General features: G+C 32.9%; 1 long non-coding RNA gene across 2 annotated transcripts; it reads left to right on the top strand.

Moving 5' to 3' along the window:
- The first annotated feature begins 3,571 nt into the window (after positions 1-3,571).
- On the top strand, positions 3,572-6,255 carry LOC126881898 (uncharacterized). Of its 2 annotated transcripts, XR_007697050.1 has the most exons (3): positions 3,700-4,033; positions 4,092-4,286; positions 6,075-6,255. It is a non-coding gene; the product is annotated as an uncharacterized LOC126881898 (long non-coding RNA). The 2 variants fall into 2 exon arrangements; XR_007697049.1 differs by having other exon boundaries at positions 3,572-4,286.
- The last annotated feature ends 2,393 nt before the right edge of the window (positions 6,256-8,648 follow it).

Genomic DNA, 8,648 nt, shown 5'->3' with positions numbered 1-8,648 from the left:
TCCCTATTTTTATATTTTAGTTTTAATTTTACTGTACCTAGTATTTTGAATCTTTCTTGCTTTTTTGCACTAAATACTTTATTCGAAGATTCATTTAGAGGTAGTTCATTTATTACATTACTCAGCACTTGGACAGGTACCATTGTTACATCAGCAGCAGTATCCAGTTTGAATGTGATAGGTTCAAGCATTCTCTCTTTGCAGCTTACTTGTAGTTTTTGTGTCCACACATTCCTGTCATCACTCGCTTTAATTTCATGTACATAAGAGTTTTCGTCACTATCAGGTTCTGAATCTTGCTGAATGGCATGTACATTTTTGTTTTTGGACTTTTTATTTTTATAACACATCTTGCTGTAGTGTCCTTCATTTTTGCATGTACCACATTTAGCATTTTTTGCAGGACAGTTTGTTAATTTATCATGCCAATCATATCCACATCTAGGGCATTTTTTCGTTTTCTCACCTTTACTTGACTGTTGGCAATTTTGGGGCTTCTGTGATTTTTTGTAAGTTGATTGTTCTCTTATAGCAGAAACATTTGATTCATTTAGGTTTTGTTTTTGACGGATCAGCTCTTCATGTTGTCTTAGACAGGTTACAGCTTTTTCGAGAGTAAGTGCAGCATCAAGTTGCAGTTTGTCACTTATGCTTGTATCTCTCATTCCGATAATCAACACTAATAAAACCATATCATTGTTTAAGTCCCCCAATCACATGTTTTTGATAGACTATGTAAGTCAGTAATAAATTTCTCTGCAGTATCACTCCCTTGCTTATGATTTAGGAATTTGGCCCTTTCATAGATAATATTTCTACGGGGTATAAAATAATCTTCAAATTGTTTTAATGTCTCATCATATGTAGTTGGAACTGGTGAAAATGATGAGAATATTTCTTCAGATCTTACCCCCATATTATAAATTAACACATAAATTTGTTTTCCATCAGATGCTTTATCAAGGCCACACCCTCGTCTAAAACGTTGAAAACGGTTTTTCCATTGTGCCCAATCACTTGGATGGAAATTAAATGATTCGGGAGGTGATAAAGTGAGGTTTATCGACAGTGATTCTTGAACAGGGCTTTTCATTCACAGTCATTTGTTTCGAGCTTCTGTCATATGTCGTATAATCCGTGTATATTAATATTATACACAGATTATACAACATATGACAGAAGCTCGAAACAAATGACAATCGATGAAAAGCCCTACTGGAGCGTTATCAGGCATTTTTTTTTCAATTGATGCTTAACTGTGTTGTTTTCGTACTTTGTATTTTTGTACTAACCAACCTCTAAATTTTTCGAGTTTTCTCATCCGTATTTTTACAAATCAGCTGCCACCATGTTTTATTCGTTCTCTGGATTAACTCTTTATAGAAGTTAAGACTAATTTTAATAGTTTTATTTTAATTAAAATACAAATGTATTGTTACAAACTATCCGTCATTCAAAACCCTAATAACATCTTATATAAGTCAATAGTCAAAAGGAACTCTTCTTCTTTTTTATAATCTTGTTTAAGGTAGGTAATACAACAAATAGATAGCAATAAAAGTTAGTATCAAAAATTTTAGCAAACTTTGAGCTTCATATTACAAAATTACTAAAATTAATTAGAATGTTACAGGGCGTTCGATAATATACTGGCGGAACAAACTTATGTTTTTTAAATGGAACACCCTATATTTTATTTTTTGTTCGAAATCTTCTTAACTTCCATATCACAAAAATATAAAGGTTTATTATGTTATACAGGATATTTACAAAGTTATAACCAATTTTCTATGAAAATCGTAACAAGTTCTACTCCCTGTATAAATAAAAATAAACTGGTATAATTAAAAAAAATGAATAACCATTTTCAATTTCGTTGCAAAACGAAAATACAGCCGAACCATATTCCAGTCCAATCAGAGAGTGCTGCAAGCACCTCTACCGGTTTCGAAACTTATTAGTCTCTCATCAGGAGGCACATATGCTGCTCTCCCTGATCCAACCAAAGCAAACCCCAGCGTGCAGTCCCGAATTGCAACGAACGAAATGGCATAGATGCCCTAGCGGCAACTGCTAACAAAAGACTAAGTTTTCACTCTAATGGCATATAACATATCCTACCAGAATGAAAACAATGGGAAACTTTCTCTGGTTACACCTCCGAGGCTTCTACAATTTGCAAGCCATACGGATGCTGAGACTAAGGAAGATGAGGGAATTCTACAATTTACAATTCACGTCACATCTGCTCAGCGCGGTAAAGTTCCAACGAGACTGGTTCCCTTCATACTCCACACAGAGTAAATGTAAATAAAAAATGAATAACCATTTTCAATTTCGTTACAAAACGAAAATACAGCCGAACCATATTCCAGTCCAATCAGAGAGTGCTGCAAGCACCTCTACCGGTTTCGAAACTTATTAGTCTCTCATCAGGAGGCACATATGCTGCTCTCCCTGATCCAACCAAAACAAACCCCAGCGTGCAGTCCCGAATTGCAACGAACGAAATGGCATAGATGCCCTAGCGGCAACTGCTAACAAAAGACTAAGTTTTCACTCTAATGGCATATAACATATCCCACCAGAATGAAAACAATGGGAAACTTTCTCTGGTTACACCTCCGAGGCTTCTACAATTTGCAAGCCATACGGATGCTGAGACTAAGGAAGATGAGGGAATTCTACAATTTACAATTCACGTCACATCTGCTCAGCGCGGTAAAGTTCCAACGAGACTGGTTCCTTTCATACTCCACACAGAGTAAATGTAAATAACAAATTCATTTTTTATTTACATTTACTCTGTGTGGAGTATGAAGGGAACCAGTCTCGTTGGAACTTTACCGCGCTGAGCAGATGTGACGTGAATTGTAAATTGTAGAATTCCCTCATCTTCCTTAGTCTCAGCATCCGTATGGCTTGCAAATTGTAGAAGCCTCGGAGGTGTAACCAGAGAAAGTTTCCCATTGTTTTCATTCTGGTGGGATATGTTATATGCCATTAGAGTGAAAACTTAGTCTTTTGGTATAATTAACTTACGTATAAAAATTATTTTAGCAGTATTTTGTATATATCATGTTAACTAATATTTATTTTGCTTAACCTGAATATATACTTTTATATGCATATTGTTTTATTACAATTAAGTTTGAAACATCTGAATAGTTTTGCTTCCCTTCCCCTTCCCTTAATAAAAATATTTTCTATCAAACAAACAACAAACACTAAAAATATCAAAATAGCGTGTACCAAAATATAAAGTCACCGCGCACGCTTAATAATGACGTCACTGGCTTGATGAAGTTTAATTCGCGTGTACCTAACTTTTTTATTTGCGTACACGTTAGCGTGTACCTAGACACAGCGTAGTTTATTCGGGATATTCCCGAATATCTATAAATTAATAATTTTTCCATTTCTATTTTATTCTAATTTCTATTTGTATATAATATTTTTTAAATAAATCAAAAGGCCCATTTCGCCGATTCAAGTTTATATAGGCAAAGAATAAATATCTCTCTTAAGACAAGGAAAAAAGAGACAAGAATCTACAGGTCGAGCATGTCTCGTAAATTTCACGATTGCGAGCCACGCTTCACGCAACCGTGTTTGCGTACTTGTGTTTCGAGTTGCGTGGTCGTGCGGAGTTATATTTACCAAATTTAAATATAATCGTTTCATAATAATGTCAATATGGCTACTGGGTGTAAAAGATAAATCTTATTCTATCTGTTCTTAATGAGTTTTAGATAATTTTAGTTGTATTTCTTTGTAATTTTGTGTTGTACAAAGATTAATTTAACATTTTCTCTGGAAGTAACAATTTAGAAAGATAATATGCTTCATTGGTGTTGTGTTTTGAAGTGTGAAATGCAAAGTAATTGTGATAAAGTCAAGATAAAGTTCACTTTTAAACTGAACTAAATAAGGTATCTGAGAGACAACAATGGTTAAATGCAATACAATGTACAGGTTTTACTAGCGAAATGAAAATTTTCCTGTCCTGTCTGCTGTAATCATTTTATATCTGGTAAGTTACAATTACAACAGTAACGATTTTTGAAGATGTTAACATTTTAATCTTATAGGAAAACCAGCCGACTTAATCGATAATAACAATCTCCAGATTGGGTTCCTTCAATAAATATGGGCTATAAACACAATGAAATAAGTTCCCCAAAATCTAAAATGGAGTGGTATCAAAGGAGAATTAAAGGAAAAAATATTCATATTGAAATTATTTATAAGGCACTGGACTGTCTTAAATTCTACAACAATACTAGGTGGGTAAATGATTTTAGACATTTTTCATTAAGAGTAGATTAAGATTAAGTAGATTTTCATTCAGTAGATTTAAGACTTGTTTACACGGGTAGAGTAATGATGCAAGTACTTGATAGAGTAGAGTAACTCTACCTGTAAAAATGCTCAGCACAGTAGAATAGCTGGTAGAGTGTATAGTTGGAGTTAAAGTAGAGTGACTAGCAACCTATGGCAAAGTAACTACTCTATGACCACCACTACTGCCAAAATGTCTACTCAGCTGCACACTCTACCCATGGAACACGCTCAATTATGGCAGAATAGAGTAGGTAGGAGAGTACATGGGGGCGCTGTCATTCTGGCTGGAATTGTGTTTTGTGTAAATAGTGAAAATGAAGTTCACCGAAGATGAAACTTTAAAACTTGTAGAGCTATAATACGGCGAATACCAGTGTTTATGGAATTTAGGTAGTGTATACTACAGAAATAAAAGTTTACAGCAAGCTGCGGAGGATGAAATCGTCGAAAGAATGGCAAAGGGGGCTTTGGAGTAAACGAGCTTAAGCAAAAAAATTAAGAATTTAAGGTGCACTTATAATCAAGAGTGTTTAAAAATACAAAAATCGGTTTCACTATACTAGCATCAGTACTATACTTGTACTCTCCTCATGTGAATGGTATCAAGCCATTTTTGGTAGAGTACTACCGCTACTCTACTCTCCTCAAAACTCTACCCATGTAAACAAGTCTTTAGAAACAGTGGAAAATGAGGTAGCTAGTAGAGTAGTAGTAGAGTAAAATATACTGGTTTAGCAAATTACAATGTTTTAAGGTAATACAGTAGCGATAAACAGGTAGCCAAAATGTGTTCCAAGATTGTCACTGTAATTTTGAATATTTTTTCGAGGCATTTGGCACACGTATTCATAAAATAATAAAGAATGGCGATACAGAGCCCAATTTGAAAAATATATTAATATGTGGAAATTACTCTGTAATTATACAATATTTAAAAAACGAGCCTGTACCGCCATTAAGAAGAACAAAAAAATACACTTTCTTCAAATAAACTTTTTTATCCGATGCCTAGATTTTGTGTAATTTTGGAACTACTAATGAAATAAAAAATTTTAGTAGTTCCAAAATAACACAAAATCGGATAAAAAAGTTGTATTTGAAGAAAGTGTATTTTTTTGTTCTTCTTAATGGCGGTACAAGCTCGTTTTTTTTATATTGTATTTAATTACAGAGTAATTTCCACATATTAATATATTTTTCAAATTGGGCTCTGTACCGCCATTCTTTATTATATTACGAATATGTGTGCCAAATATCTCGAAAAAATATTCAAAATTACAGCCGCAATATTGGAACACATTTTCGCTACCTGTTGATCGATACTGTTTCCTCTTAAGATAGTTTTAATAGTTATTTATGATATAAGTATTAAAAGTACAATTTTAAGACGCTCATGTGAAAGTTAACTTGAAAAAATAATTTTATTAATGTTTTGACTTCCACATCAGTTGTCATTGTCAAAATACAAAATATTCATTATTATTAGGTTTGTTCTAGCAAACAGTCAAACTAGTCAAAAACCATCAGCAAACAGTTGGTCAGTAAAAGAACATAATACAGTCACCAGTGCGATCCCCTCTACTCGCGCTGGTCCACTATTCGCTGATAGTTTCAAACTGATGCTAGAACAAACCTATTATTATTATGCATATCATTATCTGTAAATAATATTTCTTCTGATTGTTAATTGTAAAGGATAGAAAAATTACCATTTATTTTATTTTTTTTAGAATCAGCTGAGAGAAGTGGTCTACAAAAAACCAGGAAGGAAACGGAATATGTGGCTACGAAAGGCAAAAGAAAGGTTTACAAAGCAAATGTGACACATTTTTTTGAAATATTTAGGAATATCAGTAAATTGCATTAAAAAATGTATGAAAAGATTTTGTTCAATAAAAATGTTTATATTTATCAAGGATGTATTATTTGGTATGGCCACATATCGTCAGTGATGTAATAATACATCCTATTTGTTTTTTCATGAGTTTTGTAAGAGAGACTAAAAACTTGTCTTAGGGTCACCTCCTGTTTTCATATGATATTTTTTGACTTGTTTTGTAGTAAATTAAACTATCTATGAACTACAAAACAAGTCAAAACTTACATATGAACACAGGAGGTGACCTTAAAACATGTTTTTCCATCTCTCATACAAAACTCATGAAAAAACAGATAGGAGGTATTGTCACATCAGCAAGGATGTACAGTGATGAGTGCCCTAATAACCGGCAAAATATGGGCAACATATTTAGTTGTGAGATAAAAAGAAATGAAACTAGTCGAGCTGGGAAATTTAGCGAAATTAACCTTTAAATTTACGTTATATTGATCCCACCTTTACACATATCGGAGGAGTATGTCAACTAAAACTGTCACTGTGACAGTGGTAGTTTCCAAACTCGTCTGATACGTCTGAAGGTGGTACACAATCAATACAATCTAAATGTATAAGTTAATATCGCTAAATTTCCCAGCTCGACTAGTTTCATGTCTTTTTATCTCACTACTTAATACATCTTTTGTGCTATTTTGCCGGTTATTAGAGCACTCATCACTGTATTTCTGGTATATCCAGGGAATGTCTACAAAATATATTTTGAATGTCCAGAGAACATTCGTGAACATTCATGGAATGTTCCAATAAGACATTCAGGTAATGTTTAAAATGCTGACACAGGATTTTCCTGGGATGTTCAGGGAACATGTTTTCGGGGATATTCCAGGAATTTTTCAATGTCTGTGTACCTTCTATGGAATATTTTGGTGTTATTACCGCCGCACTCCACTTGCGATTTGTAATCAGGAATATTGAACACATTGTTTCAAATACAAGTCAATCCATTTGTGACTAAATAATCATGGATTGACTTCTATTTGAAAGAATGGAGTCCGGCGCTTAGGGCTACTTCCTCTTCGGTATTATGTATTATACTACAGAAATCAGGAACTTTCCTTCTAAATATATGTATGCATCTTGGCCATCAAACATATTCTTCCAAACATTTTTTTAAGGGGTTACATAGGTCTTGTGGGTAAAAAAGTGACTTTTTAAAAAAATTATATCTCGAAAACTAAAATTTATTTTTATTTATAATTGGAACATGTAAAAGTATAGTACTTAAGGTAGTCTCAAAAAAAGTTTCAGCCAAAAATATTCATTTTTGTAGAGTTTAAGTTTTTTTGCGTTGGCAGCATAACTAAGTCCAGTCTCATCTGAAATCAAAAAGTTTCTTGTAGTTTATACCTCTGGCTAGAATATGAACGAAGGAATTAAAAAAAATGAAATTTGAAGATTTTACATAAGTTTAAACACATTTTTGACCCCAATTTTTCTCATTTTTAAAGTAGTTTTTTTTTTATAAAACAAAAATGACCTCATCTAATAAAAAATCCTTTGTTCATTCACTAGCCAGAGGTATAAACTACAAGAAACTTTGATTTCAGATGAGACTGGACTTTGTTATGCTGCTCACCGCAAAAAAGGGCTGTTGTCGAAAAATTGCAGTCAACTCTACAAAAATGAATATTTTTGGCTAAAATTTTTTTGAGAGTACTATTCGCTCCGAGCGTTAACAAAGTGTCAAAGCAAAATCGACCGACCTGCTCATGGTGGCGGTTTTTTGAAATTTTATAAGGACGCTTTGTGTATGTTTAAATGAGACATTTAAAAAAATGTCGTGTCACGCTAGTGATATTATGTATTAATATAAACAGAAAATAAAAACGCACTATAAATTCTCCACTTTTCAATATTGATTATCAGTTTGATTTTGTATGCATAACCTCACTATCGCAGTTTATGTCAATAAATATTTATTAACGAAAAAGAAAATATTTTGTTGCACTATAAATTACAGTATAAATTAATAACTAATGAATTCTAACAATTGTATTCGGTTATTATCACTACAAAATAGAATATTCAAGTTTAACAAAATAATCCCATAAGACTCAATGCTAAAACGTCCTTACAAAATCTGACAGCGTATCACGTGACTGTACGTAGAGGGGAGACGCACGGAGCCAATACTTTTACATGTTTCAATTATAAATAAAAATAATTTTTAGTTTCCAAGATATAATTTTTTTAAAAAGTCACTTTTTTACCTGCAAGACAACAACTTAACAAATTGTTGATTTCAAATTGTAACAGTTGTTTTGCAAAGTATGCTGCCCTCTTGTATTTTCTGTGTTATCTTCAAAAAACACAAAACAAAAAAAAATAAAACAAAAGTTTAACCACCTTCACACCACAGAATCAAGCAATCAAGTTACACAAATTTTCAAACACCTCACCTGACCTG

Source organism: Diabrotica virgifera, chromosome 3 (genome assembly GCF_917563875.1).
Source record: "Diabrotica virgifera virgifera chromosome 3, PGI_DIABVI_V3a".
NCBI lineage: Eukaryota > Metazoa > Arthropoda > Insecta > Coleoptera > Chrysomelidae > Diabrotica > Diabrotica virgifera.
The sequence above is the reverse complement of the archived record's forward strand: the minus strand, read 5'-3'. Positions and strand labels throughout refer to the sequence as shown.